Source organism: Cibotium barometz, chromosome 63 (assembly GCF_041138505.1).
Source record: "Cibotium barometz isolate CiBa-2024 chromosome 63, ASM4113850v1, whole genome shotgun sequence".
NCBI classification, from domain to species: Eukaryota; Viridiplantae; Streptophyta; class Polypodiopsida; order Cyatheales; family Cibotiaceae; genus Cibotium; species Cibotium barometz.
In genome coordinates this window covers 26244793-26265659 of record NC_141108.1, presented here as the reverse complement: position 1 = coordinate 26265659, position 20867 = coordinate 26244793, and positions in this window count along the sequence as shown.

Genomic DNA, 20867 nt, shown 5'->3' with positions numbered 1-20867 from the left:
TTTTTTTGCAACAATGGGAGATGGTCCGATACAGATTGTTGGAGAGAAGCTTGACCGCACTAACTTTCAAGTATGGAAGTTTCAAATGAAGAGTTTTTTGAAAGGCAAAGGGTTATGGAGTCTCGTCTCGGAGGAAGACCCGGAGCCATACCTACCTCCTCAACCAAATAATGCTCAGATGTTGGCTCACAAGCAATGGGTAGAGCGGTCTTCGAAAGTGTTGCATTATTTTTCCATATGTGTAACAGATGCCTTGCTTATTCACATCCAAGATGCAGATACACCGAAAGAAGCATGGGGTATATTGTGCCGAATGTATGAGACAGACACTGGTGCAAGGAAGATACAACTAAAGCAACAGATTCACAGTGTAACATGAAGGAATAGGAGTATACATGAGTATGTTCAGGAAATCAAGGGTTATGCAGATTCCTTGTCATCAATCCATGCCCCGATGGGGGATGATGATGATTTGGTTGCTCTCACATTACGTGGTTTAGGCAAAGAATACAAATCTTTTGATACTTCCATCTCAGTAAGGTTGGGAGGAATGCCAGACTTTAATGAGCTTGTGTCATTACTCATTGTGGAAGAATTGAAGCTTGGCCTTGGAGGTATGAGTGTTACAGGTGGTGCATCCTCGTCAAGCAATGATGAACATGCAAGGAATCAGGCTTTTTACTCATCTAGAGGCTTTCGAGGCAGGGGGAGATTTACCCCTCGAGGCCGTGGAGGACGTGGTTGGAATGACAGGTCTACTCAACCACAATCAAATCAGAATTTTCAGAATTCACAGTCATCATTTGGATCACGTGAAGGTCGTGGATTTCAATCCCATAGGGGGAGATTTGGAACAGGTGCTCGTGGTAGAGGACGATGGCAAGGTCCTCAACAAAATTTGAATGGGATTGAATGTCACTATTGTGGCAAACTTGGACATATGGCAAAAGATTGTTACAAAAAGCAGAATGATATGAGGAATGGAAGACCACAACATGGAAATTATGCATCTACCAGTAACAATGATGGGAGTTCGAATCATCTTTTTGCAATGAAGCATGTTATGGGGACAATGGATTCTCAGAATGCTGGAGATGAGTCATGGTATATGGATTCAGGTGCCTCAAACCACATGACATGTCATGGGGAGTGGTTTGAGAAGATGCAACCATTGGATACAAATGGTTATGTGGTCACAGGAGATGATACTCAGCATCTTATAACACATGTTGGCAGTGTGCCTTTGAGGATGCATGATGGAAATGTGAAGAATATGTCAGAAGTGTTATATGTACCATCCATCACAAAGAGTTTGGCATCAGTAGGACAAATGGTTGAGCAGGGACTACAAGTCAGATTCAATGAGAAAGGCTGTTTTGTGGAAGATTTTAAGCATGGCTGTAGATTGATTGCCAAGGGCAAGAAGGAAGGAAGGTTGTTCAAATTGGGGATGCAGGCATACCAGAATTGAGCTCAGCCATGTTTTCAAAGAGCAATGGGATTGTGCAGGACATTGACATGTGGCACAAGAGGATTGGACATGTCAATATACAGAGATTAAAGAACATGCAAACTAGAGGCATTGTCAGTGGATTGCCTCGATTTAAATATGATGGACATATGCATGTTTGTGAAGCCTGTCAGTTTGGAAAGCAGGCAAGGTTGAGGTTTCCTAGAGAAGGAAACATGAGTAATAGACCACTTGAGATAGTGCACAGTGATGTATGGGGCCCAGCACAAAACCCATCTATCAAAGGAAGTCTATACTATGTGACATTTATAGATGACTTCAGCAGGATGACATGGATATATTTTTTGAGAGAGAAGAGTGAAGTGCTAGAAAAATTCATGGATTTCAAAGCTCTTGTAGAAAAACAATATGGCTGTTGGATTAAGTGTCTGAGAACAGATGGAGGTGGTGAATACACCTCAAAAGCTTTTGAGCATTTCTTGCGGAAGCATGGGATAAGAAGACAGTTGACATGCAGGTATACACCTCAGCAGAATGGTGTGGCTGAGAGAAAGAATCGAGTCATATGTGAAGTGGCAAGGGCAATGCTCAATGAAAAGAGCATGCCAGATTACTATTGGGCAGAAGCATGTGCTACTGCAGTGTATATCCTGAACAAAACACCTACAGCAGCCATTCATGGAAGCACGCCAGAGATGCGGCTTACAGGTTACAGGCTAGACATTGGACATCTTAAAGTCTTTGGATGTGTAGCTTATGTTCATGTGCCTGATGAAAGAAGACGGAAGTTGGATCCTAAGGCAGAGAAATGTGTATTTGTTGGATATGCACAGGATCGAAAGGCTTACAAATGTTATAACCCTCAAACTAGACAAGTAGTCATCTCACGTGATGTAGTGTTTGATGAGCTTGCTAGTTGGTACAAAGCAAGAGATGAGGGAGTCATTGACACACTTGAGGCTAATGTACCTGTGAACTTGCCATCACAAGCAAGTTCTAGCTCTACTACTATGTCTGGGCCAGCAGCAGAAGCTGAGAGTAGTAGCAGTGTACGTCCATGGTCAGGACGATTGAGGCATGAGAGTGCGAGCACTGGGAGTAGTGCTATGGATAAAGGCAAGAAGAAAGTCGAAGGAATTGGAATCACAGGCTATGAGTCCTCTAGCTCAGAGAGTTTGGATGAGGAGCTCGGGATACCTGTTGTACGTACACCTGGTGCTAGGCAGGACAGATATGTGCCACCACATGCCAGAGTTACAGGTGTACAGAGTGACCCGCATGCATTGTGGAGATCCCAGAGAGTCAGATATCCAGTGGAGAGATTGACATATAGAGATCTTGCTATGCACTATGCATACATGACATCTATGGTAAAGCATGTGGAACCTACATGCTATACAGAGGCTATTGGAGAGCATGTATGGCAGAAAGCCATGGATGAAGAGATGGATGCTTTGGACAGAAATGATACATGGGAATTGGCTGAGTTACCTAAAGGAAAGAATGCAATTGGATGCAAATGGGTGTATAAGGTAAAGTGCAAGTCAGATGGCAGCCTAGAGAGACATAAGGCAAGGCTGGTCGCTAAAGGATATGCACAAACTTATGGTCTTGATTATGATGAAACTTTCAGCCCAGTGGCTAAGATGGCTACAGTGAGTTCTATCATTGCACTAGCAGCACAAAAAGGTTGGGCTTTACATCAAATGGATGTAAAAAATGCTTTCTTGAATGGTGAACTACAAGAAGAGGTGTACATGGAACAGCCAAAAGGTTATGTACATCCAAAATATCCGACTTTTGTTTGCAGGTTAAAGAAAGCACTCTATGGTTTGAAGCAAGCACCTCGTGCTTGGAGTGACAAGATCAGCAGATATCTTGTCAGTATTGGATTTGTGGTTGGAAATGCAGACTCTTCACTTTATGTGAAGACGACACATGATGGTATCGTGATGATAGTCATTTATGTTGATGATTTGATTATCACAGGTGATTGTGGGAAAGGCATTGATGAGGTTAAGGCCTCTTTATGCAAAGAGTTTGATATGAAAGACCTTGGAGATTTAAGGTTCTTTCTTGGCATTGAGGTGATTAGAACAGGCAAGGGTATATGGTTGGTGCAAAGGCAATATGCACTTGACATGCTGGCAAAGTATGGTATGACAGCATGCAAACCAATGCTGACACCATTAGAGCAAAACATGAAGCTTAGGGCTGATTTGGGTGATGAGCTTGATGATATCACCATGTACAGGAAAATGGTTGGTAGCCTTATCTACATGACCACCCATTACGAGGCCAGATCTCAGTTATGCAGTTGGTTTGGTGAGTCAGTTTATGCAGAGTCCTCGTAAACCTCACTTGGATGCTGTGAGACGTATTCTGAGATACGTCAAAACTACCGTGCATTATGGTCTTTTCTATGAGGCAGGAAAAGACATGCATGTCTATGGATATACAGATGCAGATTGGGCCGGTAGTGCATATGACAGGAGATCTACCAGTGGCTATGTTTTCAGCCTTGGTAGTGGAGCTGTGAGTTGGAGCAGTAAAAAGCAACCTACAGTTGCTTTATCTACCACAGAGGCAGAGTACCGTGGAGCAGCCATAGCTGCATGTGAGGCTATGTGGTTGAAAAAGTTGCTAGATGATGTCAGGATACAGAGTGATATGAGAGTTGTCATTCATTGTGACAACATGAGTAGTATTCAGCTTGCTAGCAACCCAGTTTATCATGCCAGGACCAAACATATTGAGGTCCATTATCACTTCATCAGAGAGAAAGTGCTAGATGGGCATGTTGATTTGACATATGTGCAGACAGATGAGCAGGTTGCAGATATCTTTACCAAAGCACTTGGTAAGGATAAGTTTGAGTATTTCCGTACTAGATTGGGAGTCCTAGAGATGGACATGTCGAGCTTGAGGGGGAGTGTTGAAATGTCAAGCTCGTATACAGCTAGAGGATAGCACATGGGTGCTGACAGAGTGACAGTATGGTAGATAGATATCGTGTGGTGTGTTTATGACCACGTCCAGCTGGTCATGTGTGGTGTGGACATTACATTAGGTTTACTTTGTAGTGTGGACATAACACTATGTTGTGTTCTTTTTTGTGTGTGTGAGAGAGATGGTGACTATGGCTTCTCTCTTTCTTTATGGTTGATGGATATGGATTAGGGTTTGCTTCCCTTGTTGTGCTGCCTCCTGCTTCTATTTTTTATCAATAAGGTGAGCAAAAGATGCAATCATCATGTTTTCTGGAACCCCTTGATTCTTCATCTCTGTCTCGTAACACCTTAGATAGCTTTCTAGATCGAAACCATCAAATATATTGACCCTGTCATACACCAATTGCACCACCGCTTCCTGAATTCGCTTTTCTTCTTCAATCTTCCTGAACTGCTCTTCAAGCTCTTTCATCTCTGCATATAAATGCTCCATTTTGCTAGCCATCTCTACGTACTCTCACCCCAGTGGTTTCACGTCGGGTTCACCAAAGCTGTCGTGATGTGGGCGGTGTCGCTGGGAAAGTGCGAGACTTCTGGCTGTGAGAGTCGTTTCGATATATCTCTTCAAGGGGCATCACCTGCAGAAGCTGGAACCATATTTTTTTTTACAAGCCAATCCCTCTAGATTCTTTAGATAGGCAAAACATAGCAGTGTCCCAACAGCCCTGAGACACAGGCATCAGCATCAAAAGAAAATACAAAAGAAAACTCTCAAGGGTTCCCCTCCTCTGGTAAACCACAGCATCACAGCTTCAAAACCCTGATTCTCTGTCACACATGAGAGGGCTCTCTTACATCAAAACAGCACACGACTGATAAAAGAGCAAAACAACTACAGTTGATCAAGTATCTAACAAAGGTACTCTTTCCGCTCTGAATTCGATCAAATCCCACACTACGTTGTCCTTCACTGTAAACCAAGAAAAACAGTGCAGGTACTTCAGCCTGCAATAACTGAATTGACCTGCACGAGCCTGCTCGACTGTAGTTAATCTCTGGCTCTCCTCTCTCTCTGGTGATAACACGAACCACGTCTATCTAGAGAGTCCCCACACTTCACACTCTGGTTATCAGCAGCGCCCCCCCTCCACCTGGCTGCAGCGCCCCTCCTAAATCACCAACCTGGCGTCCTTTTTCCTGCTGCTCACTGACGACTTTCAGCAAGGTGATTCCCATTCACTCCTTTGCCACTGCACTGTATCAAATTCCCAGCCCTTGTGGCTGCTGCCCGCTGGAGAAGCTTCTCCCCACCCCTACACATACAAGGCCACAATCTTCTGCGCCAGCTCGCCAGCCCTTGATACCAGGTCCCCTTCCAGGCGGCATACACTCGCCTTTATCTGGCTTCCACAGCACCACGCCCGGCTGCCCACTGTTTCTCCCCTCCAGCGCCTCAGCACTATAACTCAATCAGAGCTCATCTCTGCACACACCCAAGAGCCCCCCCAGCTCTTTCTACTCTAGGCGGTTCACGGCTATACCTCTTTTCCTCTACAGCAGTTGCCGCCATCTTCTGGATTTCGTTTCCTTCTGGAATATGCGCTGGCCGCCACTCACGTCTCCATGTGGCCATTAAAATTATTGGCCATGTGTATATACTTTATTATTTTTTTGTAAGGCCTAATGGATGGCCACCAAACATTCCATCTCACACCAATCTAAGGCAACACTGGCCCTTTAACCATTAATTACTCCCCATGCCTTCCACGCACCTTCAAATGCAACCCACGATGCCATTGTATCTGAGTGGATACCTTCCATATCTTTCCTTGCTGCTCAGGGCCCAGATTCCACATAAGTTGTTCCATGAACATGCTTTCACTGCATAGAAGTGCCACAGCACGATAACGCATGCGTCGAGGAAGATATTGGAACAAGGGGTAGGAGTTGTTTTCTGAATTCGGGCATAGATCTGGTTGATTGACCTTGCTGGTCCTCAACGGATGAGTCCATGGCTCTTTTATATGGATCCGTTGGTTGATCTTGCTGATCTTCAATGGAGATTCCATTTTGATATGTGAATATATTATCGAGTACTATGAGCTAGGAACCATCGAAAAGGCCCCTGATGAGTGGACAGGTGGTGAGCGTTTCTGGTTGCCAATGATGCCATAGGTACACCGATGATTGGAAATTAGGGTTCAACCGGAGATTGGAGGATTATGATCAGTGACACTATGGTTTATTGGGTGTGTAAGTGGTGTGACTAGTTTTAAGTTGCATGAATATTCAGCTAGGGGACCTGGGAACTCTTTTCCCTTGTACTCGGGACAAAACCTAACCAAATTCTTAAATGGATCCCATCACTACACTGGTTGGGTGGTTTTCTGGGCGGTTGTCTAACCCACGAGATTGGATGGGGTTAGGCTGGACTGATGGATCCCTAAAATGAGACTCAATTCTGTTATGGTACGATAGATGAAGTAAATTCCAGATAAAAATTATTCTATGGAAAAGAATCAACGGTTGTGCCTCTCAATGAGGAAAAAAGCGTTGGTCTCTATGATCCAAGTGCAATCTTTTCCTTGATCTGACTATGGGACTTACGGGTTCGGTCAGATTAGTTCAGTAAGTTAAGACTTTTGACTATGTTAGAGTAAAATTATCCTAGAGGAATCGCTCGTGCTTTCTGGGTGAGGGAGGTTTTTTCGGGTTCGATTTTGGAAGAACCGAGGGATTAGTCTCTTGTCCGGATATCCGTGGTGAGGCCCCGAGTGAGGGACCCTTCTCCACCCAAGAAGTGCTACTTCCGCTGCTAGCACCCCTGAATTCGTTGCACGGTGGGACAGGGATCTTTCAGCTCTGGTATCAGAGCAAATTTGGCTAATGTGGATCAACCGGCCGAGAAGCCAAAAATGTCAAAAAAAATTATGAAGTAACAGTAAAAGGTTGTAATTGTGTGATAAAATTCATACAAATTGTTATTCAAACTGAAATTCATAAATTGGTAATTGGGTCTTTAGATAGAAGTACCGCAATTATATGGAATCCCTAACTTGCTTGAGGCCTAGACATGATGGTATTTACCTTATAGTTCCAAGGACCGTGACTACCCGTATATACCGAGGGTATAATTACAGCATATACGAGTAAATCTAAGACCTTGAAATTATAAGCATAAATGCTATCCAGATGATGAATTCGAATGTGGTTGATATGATTTTTAAATTCTGGTTGAGAACTGATGAGTTGATTTGGATTCTGATTGAAAAATGATGATTCTTGAATTTTGGTTGAAAAGCGATAAGCTGAGCAAAACCACAATGAGGATGAATGGGACGAGTCCCTGTGATGATGTTCGTAATAACTGATATGACGATAATAACTTCAGCAAATCACTATGAGATTAGTGGATTATGCTGTGATAGATTGCTACTGGTAACACTTGACCCAGTGAATCAAGTTAAGGGATGACAAATTAAAAACCTGTATAATTGAAATTCCCTTGGAGGAATGTTCAGATGGAAACTTCGGTCTAATGGATCATATTTGTGTTAAAGATATGAATGATATGATATGAAGGAATTGTTATCTGATGATGAGTTCTATGTAAGGGATCTTTATCCCAGGATTCTGTTGGGTTCACCAGACTATAAGGAACCCCATAATCAGTTGGATCTTAAAGGAAAGAGTTGTCCTCTAGTTGCGAGATGAGGACATCTCGCGTTTTTTAAGTGGGGTAGGATGTAAGATTCCTCCCTCCAACTTTTGAGGTGTGCAGGTGTAAATACCTCCCCTTCTGATCTTATAATTATTCCCCTCTCTGAAATAAAAGAAAGATCCAGTTTTACCCTGTTTTGGCCTAGAGAGAGAAAATGTCTAGAAGGAGGTAATTCAAAATTGAGATATTTTTGGATATAAAAATCCTCCTAGTGTCTAAAATGGTTTCCCCTGAATCACAAATTCAAAAAGAACTTTCCAATGTGCAATTGGAATTAATTGAAAATAGGTAAAAAGGACATTAGCCTAAGGGTCCAGATGGTTCTTATGGACCAATAAGATTAATTCAAATTTAGGGAGGAGATAAATTGAAGAAAAAAAGAAAATCTCCCAAAAATGAGTAAATGCTCACATAAGATGAAGAGTTGACTAAGGACAAGGTTTATTAGTTAAAAAAGAAGAGATATTTAGAAGAAATTATGCATTTTTGACACCTCAGTGTGGAGATCTCCCCTCATGAGGAGGCACCTATTTCACATGTGTGGAGGAGTTTTAAACTCAAAAATAATGAAATAATTTCATCTCTCCAGTTTCAACTAGATCCAAAAAATAAGCTAAACTGACCTAAAAATGGTCAAAAATTGACCAAACTGATCTAGAAAATTCTAGAATCAGTTTGCTTGGTTAGAGGCTCACTTTTTCCTATAAATAGAAGCCTTCCCCTTTTTAAAAGGTTAATGGTGTTTATGCATTGTTACTCTACTCCTACTACCCAGAGCCAATTACATTGTATTGCATTTTCTTGATAATCCAATTACATTGCATTGCATTAACCTTTGTAAAATGTTAATGGTGTTTATGCACTGTTACTCTACTCCTACCCAGAGCCAATTACATTGCATTTTCTTGATAATTCAATTATTTTTGGCTTAATCCTCTCCAAAGTAATTGGTGGCCACTCTTGCTTCAAACAAGAGTAGAACCTCAATCCCTCAAGCCAAAGGAAAGCTTACAACTCTATGTAAGCTAAATTTTTCTTACTTTTTAAATTTAAGTATATGGTTTTCTTGATTTTTCTTGTTTTATAAATGATCAAAGTAAATTCTGATGCTATGCCTTGATGAAAAGACCATCCCCTTCTCTTCCTTACAATTCAGCCTTTCTTTATCCTAGAATGTTTAACAAAAAGATTAATTAAACTTTTCTTATTGTTTACTCTCTTGGAAAGTGAAAATTGAGTAGATTAGAGCCCTTCACATCTAATTGGGGTTAATTTAAATTGCAAATAGAATGTTAAAAATGAGAAATGGTCAGCCATACAAAGGAGGTTATGGCAAAAAATTTTAGAATTTTGTGAAAAAAAAAGTTTATTTTTATGTTATTCCAAAAGAGTAATTCCCACCGTTTGTGCATTCTAAAGGAAATATTCTAATTTACTCCATGTACATATTCACTTATGAAAATGCATGGATATTGCTGATATTAATTATTGAATTTAATTTTATGCATAATGGAAATTTTTATTATAAAAGTGTTGTTTTCATTGAATTTAATTTCTATGCATAGAAAGATGTATAATGGAAATTTTTATTAAAAAAGTGTTGATTTCGTTGAATTTAATTTTATGCATAATGGAAATTTTTATTATAAAAGTGTTATTTTCATTGAATTTAATTTTATGCATAGAAAGATGCATAAAGGAATTAATTTTATTTCAAAAGTGTTATTCTCATTAAATTGATTTTATGCATAGAAAGGTGCATAAAGGAATTAATTTTATTTCAAAAGTGTTATTCTCATTAAAATTGATTTTATGCATAGAAAGGTGCATAAAGGAATTATTTTTATTTCAAAAGTGTTATTCTCATTAAAATTGATTTATGCATAGAAAGATGCATAAAGGAATTATTTTTATTTCAAAAGTGTTATTCTCATTAAAATTGATTTTATGCATAGAAAGATGCATAAAGGAATTATTTTTATTTCAAAAGTGTTATTCTCCCTTTCTTTTTGATGTGTGTGTAGAAGGTGATAAAGATTAAGGTTCCATCCCAAAGAGACCCAAGCAATGGCCAAGAGACCTCGGCCAAGAGAATCTAAAGACCGCTAAGTATCTCAAGGGCGACAGACCCTTTTTCTTTCTTTTATGACCTAAGGAGTACCCCATGAAGATGAGGGCATCGGTCTCGAGGGCCCATAGTGTACCCCAGAGTCCTACCAACATCTATCAAGGCGATAGATTCCTCAAAGGTCTTTTTCTGAAGCTTTTCGACATCAGTGTTCACCCCATGGAAACCAAGGCATCGGCCCCAAGGTGCTAAGACAACCCCAGGTCCTACCAAGCATTTCTCATGGCTGTAGACACGTCATGTCTCAATTTACTTTGGATATATTTATTTTTTAGGGTATAATTTTTTTATAAATTATTATTACTCCTAGCACCTAGCTCATATCTAAGAGGTAGCTACCACTAGGGATAACTAATATACCTTGAAAGCATAAGAACTTGGCATATTCCCTTGGTATATATCCTACACTGTCTTTAGATAGAAATATCTTTTACTAAGTCTTCTAAGACTCTAGAATTCACTCACTATATTTTAACAACTAATCAAAAACTTAAACCAGCCAACATTGTGTGAACATGCAAACCATATATTCGAAAGATAAGAGCACATAAAGAAATAAAGATTAAGATTTGAATACACCTGTTGTAGTGCCCTGTTGATGTTGTTCGTTTGCATTGATGCATTGCTGATTTTGTGCAGATTGCTCCTCCTTGATCTTTGTAGGCGTAGCATGTCTCCCCCCTTCCTAATTTGTGTGCACGATAGGTGGACTATTGGGGCGTGTTTGATGCTCTTGTTTTTTACGGAGATCTCTGCAAAATTTTTATTAACAAACAAGAAAAGAAAAGAAAAGAATAAAATTTGCCATTGGTGCCAAACACCGAATATAGCCGAGGGAAAAAACCCAGTGGGAGAAAAGTGCCCTGGCTTGTCGATCTTATTGTGGAGTCATTGAACTTACCCTTGCGCTGGTGGTGGATCCCGTGTCCTCATCTGCTGGAAAGATGGTATCAATTTTCTCAGGGTGCAGAGACAACCCCTCACAAAAACCTGCCGCTGGAGAAGGTGGTAGAGGAAGGAGTGCTTCCTCACTAAAATATGGCATTGGTTCTATGGGAAGGTTAATCAGACAGTTTCGATTTTGGAACTGCGCAATATAGGTACTCATATTTATCCAATATTGACATGTTGAGGCTTGGGAAAGGAGGGCTTGCAAGATCGGTGGTTGCAAGTCATTTAGGCTTGTATCCCTCCATTGTTGTGCTTGAACCTCCTCAGGTAATCTACGTTGATTTGGTCCTCTCTCTGGTATTCTCACATTAAGAAGATTATGGCGTTGGGGTGTAACTCCCACAATTTGCTTCATTAAGCCCGTGCCATATCGTCTAAAGTAAGAGCGGCATATCCAACAAATATGTGAAGCTTCTTCTAATACAAGCCGTGCACACTCTTGACAATGTGAAAATGGGTGATGCTGTTGATAGAATAATGTGACAAAGTGATGCCCATAGCAACTTTCACCTAAGGGAGCATAGAAGTACCTAGAATGTGTTTGAAACGGAGGAGCACTATAACCCCTGCGATGATCTGGTCGAGTACTATCAGGGTCAATGCATGGTGGACATGTATCTCGCCAAATATCCATCAGGAGTTATCTGGACGTAGAACAATGAAATTTAGAACACTCATATCCATCATGACAATTCCAATCAAAAAACAAGATTATCTCAAAAAGAACACATCTTCTAAAGGCATAAGGAACTACATTATTCAAACATTGATTTACCAAAGAGCTTTAATTGTAGTGTTAATGCCTTATCTTTAGTTTTTGGTATATCCTTTTTAAGAGGTGGAAACTTTAGCAATTGTCTTGGAATTTGAGCAAGATAAGAGGTTTTAGGCATTGAAATGCTAGAATCTATGCTCAAATGAGACTCATTTGGACTTGTCGTAGGTACACAAGTTGATGGTTGAATTGTGTAACAAGGAGAAATCGGGACAACCGGTGTTTCAATACATGTTTTAGGAAGATCAACACAAGTAGTTTTGTAGGTGCTATCACAGCCACCTTTCCTTTCTTGAAGAGTTTGTGTTGATTTCTTTTGCACCCACTGATATGGAAAATCAAGGATGGCTTTTGGAATCTTTCTGAAACACTCTTTTACCCCTGCCAAAGCATGGCATTTTGGAAGCCAAATTGCTGTTGCACCCTCATAATAGCCTTGTGCTTTAAGAAGATGTTTTGGGACCCATCGATTAACAATCCGAGGTTTAGGCTTGGAAATGATGTGCTTCTTAAGAGGCTTAGCAACTGGACTAGATGGTACAAGTTTGTACGCATCTTTGGGTAGCCACATTGATAATTCCTTCTTACCTGGCCTTCTTTGAGCAGCAACTAGAGTAGTTGGAACATGCCAGCCATGGCCCTCACTTGAGTACTCATCAATTATCCACATCATTTGTTTTGGAGCTTCAAGAGCAGATTTTGATTGTGGGTTGGGTAAGGTAGAAACATTACCCCTTTGACACGATAAAGCTCGTGGATTAGCAGAGACTTCCTCTACTTGCAGTGCTGTTGTGGATGTATCCCTATAGTACAAATCATCTAGAAGGGCACGTGGTTGTACCATTCGTATAGGAATAATGTCATATCCATCTGAGTCACAAAATTGAATTGGCTTCGGTAAAGCACATGTCGATAATGTTGCAAGGACATGACTCCATTCTAATGGATCAATTAAATGCTCAGGGAAGGGTTGTGGAATGTATGCTTCGTCTGATACACTTCGATTACCCTTTAGTCTCTCAGTGTTAAAATCCCTACATGAGGCTTCACACATCCACAGATCTTCTCGTCCATCGGACAATGTAACTCTTGAGCCCTCAGATGAAGCAGAATCAAACTCATCTATTGGAGACCTTGTTACATCACGATATGAGTGATTTCTTAGGTTGACCCTTGTGATGACAGAATCATGTCGGAGGTACAAATAATTGTATCCCCAATCTTGAATCATTTTAAATTGTCGCATGAATGGTCTACCCAATATCACTTCATAGTTTGGATGTTTTCCAAAATCCACTACTGCAAAGGTGTGCTCATATTCAATCCCACATGTGGTGACCAATATGTTCTCAAGCAACCCAAGGGGATGTTCTAAGCTTCCATCTGCTAGCTGCAAGCACATCCTGGTACTCCTAATAGCTGGTTTGCCCCACTTTTCCCAAATGGACCTTGTTACAATGCCCACTCCTGCACCACTATCAAGTATTGCAGTTGAAGATACTTTTCACACTTCTAATGGGAGGGTAGCATTTCCCTGATCGTCTTCACAAAATTTTCCTACTTTGTTGATAGGAACTGGCATAACATGCTTTGTCTCAGGGTGTATAGTACACTCATGGTGACCCTTTTGTAGCAATACCTGCTCTGACAAACATGTGGCAATATCATTCCACAACTCAGGTCGAATTTTTATCAAATCAAGCAATGGTAAGGTACAAGCCACTGGTGCTGACAAAATAGCTTGCACCATACTCATATCTTTCTCCTTTGTCAACCTTTTATGCATGGAGGGTATCCTCAAGGTTTGAGAACAGTTCTCATATTCTCCCAGATATGATGGTAAGGTTTTCATTGTATGCTTACTTCTAGGAGAAACAATTGTTTGAACTTCCTCCTGGATGCTTGGGTGCCTAAATTTATTTTCCGTACTCCTGGTAAAATCCACCTCAGAGAATGGAGGCGAACTAATAGAAGACATGTTCTCATGAACTTTCTCGTGAACTGCGGCCCACATCTCATTTGCCATGTCCTCATTAGCATCAATAACTTCATCATTGCATGGAAAGACAAGGCTAGGTGGTGGCAGATTACCCCCTTTCAATTGGGTGTCAATTGGTGCAGACCTTTCGCTATGAGCTTGTGAAATGAGCTCACTTTTCATTTCCCGACTTGATGACACTTCTGGTATGGTTTCTAATGTTGGCTTAAGAGAGGTTGGGCCCCGAGGAATAGGTGGTGGTGGTCCCTCAAGTATTGACTAAGCTTCCCTAATGAGTTGCTGATGTACAGCTAAATTGATCTTCTCCTCACGAGGGTTTGGGTATTCTTGAAGCTTCTTGGTAGCTCAGATAAAGCCGCAATGCGACTTCTATGAGCATCAATGATGGCCTCTAGAGTCTCATTCACTTTATCCACAAAAATAGAACCCCCAGAACTATCCTCAGTCGTACTAGCCTCATCTTGTTTAACACTAGGCCCATGTTGAGGTTGATGTTCCTCATGCACTTCTTGGGATGTAAAAGTTTTATCCCTCATGCACTTCTTGGGATGTAAAAGTTTTATCCCTCATGTTTTGTTTAGAGGCTTCTTGAGAACTAGTGGATGTACTTTTAGTTTGCTTGTTTCGGTTCTTCTTCCTCCGAGTGGTTTTTTTTCTATTAGACTGTAGGGTCTTGTCCACTAGATTTGTCTTTGCATCCCTAGTTCGAGGTGTCTCATCAGTCTGTATTTTGGCATTTCGTGTCTGTGATCTAGTCATGACTCTAAGTGGCACGACATCCTCATTCTCAGATGAAGGTGGTGATGGAACTGCACCCACAAGGTTGAGTGAGACCTTTGGTTGAGAGGTGCCTTCCTCATGTGGTTTCAGCAGACAGTCTTTTGGGAAGTGTTCTACACAGCACCCTAGACAATATCTTTCAATTGGTGGAAACTGTTGTACTGTTGTATTGGACCGAGATGCTTGCCTTGAGCGATGTGGACAATCACGAGCCCAATGGGGTTCTCCGCACTCATAACAGGGGCCCATTGGTTTGGCCTCTACTTTCCTTGGCTGCCATTGACCTGAGGGGCCTGGAGTCCTAGGTTGGTAGCCGCCTAGCAACATTAAAGAGTTTTGTTCCCCTGGTTGAACGTCCACCAGTGCTGGGCTTGGGTATGTGGGAATTTCAAAGATATTTTCTTTGGATGAATATGATACATATTCCTCCTCCACATAGCTTGGGTTTACCAATTCTCTACACATATTTGAATTGTCGTAGTCAACAACCCTCACAGGAGTAGTCCCTGGAGCAGGAGGTTGAGCACCAAGAACAGGTCGTGCTTGCTCTTGTGCCATCGGTGGCTTACGTTCAAAATTAGTATACTGTTGATACATTTGTGGAGCCACTCCACCCCTTGGCTGCTCACGTTCCTGTCTCATTCTCGCAATGCGAGTACATTCCTGTGTGGTATGGGTAAAGTTCCAAGCACAGGCTTGGCACCACTTTTTTGTGGGTTGGTTTGTGACTAGAGGAGAAAAGGTATTACAATCCTCTGTTTTATGGTTACCGCCACATGCTCCACAAAGATGAGGACCTGTAGGAAGTACACTCCTCATTCTCTGCTGCTGTTGTTGTGGCTGCATGGGTGGACGATAGGTCTGTCCCAATCTCCGTAGTACTAGGTTAGCTATCTGGTCTGGATTTACTAGCGCGCTAGACCCTGAACTTTGGTCATCACCCCACTGATCTCTAGGTTTCACCTCTGGGCCAGAACCATCTTGGAATTTGAAGTTATCGGTGAAATCCATAGCATCATGGCAACACTCATTGAAATTTGTATGTTTCTTCGCATAGAGATGTGTATGCATTGTTGAATTTTTGAGTCCTTTTAAGAAGAGAGAAATTAATTGACTTTGGGCGGGCTTCTTATCTTCTGGGCAACGATTAATGTACTGCTTCATTCTATTTACACAGTCTCTAACACTCTCATTCTCGCCTTGTTTGAAAGAGTAGATGTGTGCTACCGTGTCATGTTGAATTCCCATCAAGGAAAAAGCAGCAATGAATCTCTCTTCCAAAACTCGTAAAGAAGATTTGTCTGAAGCCTCTAATGCCTGAAACCAAGCCAGGGCTTTTCCCTCAAGAGTGAGTCCAAATCCTTCAATTTGAGTATGCTTATCAGCCACTTGCTCAGCTCGAACTGCTTGCCTAAATGCTGCTACATGATCGTATGGATCTCCCGACCCTTCATACTTCTTTACCAGTTTCTGAAGAGTTGATGGCCTTACTTGTCTTGAATACTCATCATAGGGCCTACGGCCTCTTACTCTCAGTGGGAATTGTTCCTCTCTTTGGAAAGATGGTCCACATGTTTCCAAAATTGGTGTGGGTACCCTATTACCAGCCTCACCAAACCCCTCCAAAGATCTTGTCACCCGCATTTCAGGAGGTGCATTTATGGGATGCCGAGTTGGCTCCCCTACCCTCCGATTGTTATAGTGAGAAAGATGTTGGTGTGGTGTGACCTGTGGTCGCACATTTGGTGTAGGACGATATCTTGGTGCTAGAGTTGGGCTACTAGCAGTGGTCCACTTAGATGTTGAGGGTCCCTCTCTAGTGAACTCTCGTAGGGGAGGAGCAACAGTTTCTCCAAGAAAGGCTGTCTCTCCTGGTTTGGCTGTATTTGTTGAGAACACTTCCATGAATAATGGTTGCCCTTTCCACGTGAGTTCCCGAATCTCTTTCCAATCTAAGGTTCGGTATTCATTGGCCCATTTATCAATTATTCTGTTCATGTGTCCTGCAAGCTTCTCAACTACCACTACATGAGCTAGAGGAAGATCCAACTGTGGCAATCTAGTTGTGGCATAATATCCCTCTAACGAGTCCTTATAGACCTCTTGAAGTGGGTCATCCTGTAAGACCTTTGTCACTGGAATTTGTCGTACAAACTCCCATTGGCTTTCAGCCCCCTGATCCATTTTACTCTTGCCTTTCCTATCCCTTTCCAAATTTAGATCTACAAGAAGTAAATCATCTATGGATGGCTTTGAGGACTGGGCATTGGATGGTCCAGGCATGTCCGGCTCGATGAGCCAATCATCTCTAGACTCCCTTGCTCTGGAAAGTTCTGATAAGTCTAAGAACTCGGTTCTAGAGAGCTCCCCTAATTTGTCTACCTTTTCTGGATGGTAGGTGACTTCGTAGCGAACACCATCTCCACCCATGTACATGTTACCCTGGTCATTGACTAGAGGTGCTCTATCAAGTTTTGAAAAAATGTCTGCGATCTTAACAAGATACCGTTGTTGAGGATCCCTAAAGATCTCAGCTCCTTGAGCATTTGTGTAGACATATTGGAGTCTCACATTGAGTGTTAACCCCATGGTGTCGGCTTCAAATGGATTAAAGGATCTTGAGGGTGTCCTATTTGGGGCTACGGGATGACTATTTGTCGGCCCTAGATTGTCCATGGACAATGAACTAGTTGTTCTGGAGGAAAGGGTATCGGATTGGGATTCAGAAAGGGTTTCAGCAATATCTGCCAAATTTCCTACCGATTGGGTCCCACTTTCTTGCGTAGGTAGTCTAGAAGGTGCCCTAGGCCCTATGGCAGAATCTACAAGACGTCCTGACCGCAAATGCATAAGGTCAAATTTTTTTGGTTTTTTATGTGTTTTTGTTTTGTTTTGTTTTTTTAAATAATATATATATATATATATATATATGTGTGTGTGTGTGTATATATATATATATATATATATATATTTTAACCTACCTAATCACTAAATGCACTAAAAGGAGTATGTGTGGCGTAACTCTCTATCTTATTTTTTTAAATGATTTTATAATTTTTATTTATTTATTTATTTTTATTTTTTTAAATTTACACAAAAATTATGAATCACACTAAAAAAGATACTAATTATGCACAAAGTTACAAAAACTAAAAAATGCAAAAAAATACTAATTATTAAAAAATAAAAAATTACAAATTATGCAAAAAAGTAGACTCCTAAAAACACTTAAAAATTTACTTAATAATTTTTTTAACTTTTCTTTTGTTTTTTTTTCCTCTTGTTTTTTTTCTTTTTTTTAAATTTCTTTTTTTTCTAAATTTAATTGTTTTTTCTTTCTCTTTTTTTTATTAAAAAAATATTATTTTTTTGTTTTTTATTTAAAAATATAAAAAAAACATTGAAAAATTAATAAAAATAAAAAAATGGAAAAAATACCACCTACCTTATCCTCCGCTCGCCCGCTTCCGGATTCGTCGCCGCGCCGCTAGCCTCTTCACGTGCTTCTTCGCCAGCCAGTTGGTTCCTTCACCTTTACAGCCAGCCAATGGCCACGCAACGGCCACCGGCCAGTCTCCACGCCTTCTTCTCCTTCTTGCGGCTCTGCTCTCAGCGCAGTCACCCGTCCTCTTTCTTCTTTGTCTGCTCTGTAGCCAGCTGCCAATCGCTTCTCCTTCTTGTGCTTTCGTGGCCTTCAGCGCAACCGCCTACTATACTGGCCTTTAGCTGTAGCCAGCCAGCGGGCCTTTAGCTGCAGCTAATCAATGCTTGCTTCGCCATTTGTGCTGGCCTCCAGCCGCCTTCACAACCGCCTTAGCTGCAGACGCCCTCCACAGTGCTCTGCCAGCTGCGCCTCCTTCACGGCCTCTATAAAATATATATATATATTTTGTAAAGCCGCCTCTCGTCTTCTCCTCTGCTCCTACTGCAGGCGCACAATGCTCCCGCCTATGCCAACGCTGCCTCTCGTCTTCTCCTCTGCTCCTACTGCAGGCGCACAATGCAGACGTACGTCGCCGGCCGCCTCTCGTCTTCTTTCAGCAGCCTTTCCACGATGCAGCGTTTGATGCAGCGCTCAACGCTGCAAATATATATATATATATATATAGATTTATAAATTTTTTTTAAAGGCCACCTTCTACTTTTTTCAGCTGGCCGCCTCCCTGCACACACACACACACACACACACACACACACACACACACACACACACACATATATATATATATATATATATATATATGTATGTATGTATATCTATTTGTCTTTGCTTCTAATGATGGAGATGTCTCCCAACAAAACAACAAAACCATAAAGGAAAGGTCGCCTTCTACGCTTTCAACCTACCTCTCTTCCTTTCACCCTTCTCTTTCCCTCTCTCCTCTCATCCTTAAGCGGACTTCATGCTTGGGAGTCTATGGGGCTTGCATAAGCTATGGAAGAGCTTAGCAACGCACCTCTTTTCTTTTTCTTTTTTATTTTTATTTATTTTTACTAATTACATGTTAACGAAGAGCATGAAAGCATGAAATGGCAAAAAAAACAATGAATGTAAGCATACTGACGGTACTTAAAAAGCAATAAAACATAAAAAACAATGCGGGAGAAACCTCAACCGCTCAATGGTTTTTTTTTTCTTATCCTAACCTTATCCACTCACACCGAGATCACACACCCGAACTTAACCTAATCACTCAATGGTTTTGCAACCAAAAGAGGAAATAGTGGTGGTTTCCACACACTCTCAACCGGATTTGAGTCTTCTCCCCGGTAGCGGCGCCAATGGAGAGACGGAAAAACTCTCTCACTTGTAGCAAGAGTAGTATGATCCACACTTAGCTCAATCCAATGGGATTTGCATCCCTTTCGGAGCTAGGGATTCAACCCGTACCGGTGCACAAAAGCTTATCCATTTGATGGAGAGAATGCTAGGAATACTACTACTATTGACATAGACTTAACACACACACAAGCTCAATCTTGCTATTGCTCACTCAACTCCACATTCCACTCATCCATACATCCAAACAAGAAGAAAGCTTAGCTATTGCTTACACAAGATCAAAGCATTCTTCATTCTCAAATACTCATTTCCCTAGCATGCACACAATCCTTGAAGCTATCAATAAGAAACATGCACACTAGAGAATTGACATGAGAAGAGAGACAAATATCAACTCATTGCATTGAATTAACAAAAGAATAGAACTTACAACAATGTAGATGGGGAGAGAGAAGAGCTTGCACCTCTATGGAAGAAGAGCTAGTCTCAAGAGAGCTCAAACATGAGTTTTCCCAATGTGTCCTTAAGCTCTCAAATGAGCCACTTTTTATACAAAAACTCTAAAACTTCCAAAAGTTCCCATGTGGGATTATTGTCAAACCCACTCCCACACTCATCCACAACTTGGAACTCTTTTCAAGAGCCCTAAGTGTCTTTTTTGTTGCATCCTTGTATTGATCTTCATTCGTCATGCAACAAGGTGATGAAAATGTGAGGTGGATAGATGTGATGAGATGTGATGTGAATTAGATAGATGTGAATGAATGGATTGATGGATGTGATGTGAATAGAGGTGATGAGAATGTGAGGTGAATAGATGTGATGAGATGTGATGCGAATTAGATAGATATGAATGAATGGATAGATGGATGTGATGTGAATAGAGGTGATGAGATGTGAGGTGAATAGATGTGATGAGATGTGATGTGAATCAGATAGATGGGAATGAATGGATGGATGGATGTGATGTGAATAGAGGTGATGAGAATGTGAGGTGAATAGATGGATGAGATGTGATGTGAATCAGATAGATGTGATGTGGATTAGATAGATGTGAATGAATGGATGGATGGATGTGATGTGAATAGAGGTGATGAATAGATGTGATGAGATGTGATGAGAATCAGATAGATGTGAATGAATGGATGGATGGATGTGATGTGAATAGAGGTGATGAGATGTGAGGTGAATAGATGTGAGATGAGATGTGATGTGAATCAGATAGATGGGAATGAATGGATGGATGGATGTGATGTGAATAGAGGTGATGAGAATGTGAGGTGAATAGATGTGATGAGAATGTGATGT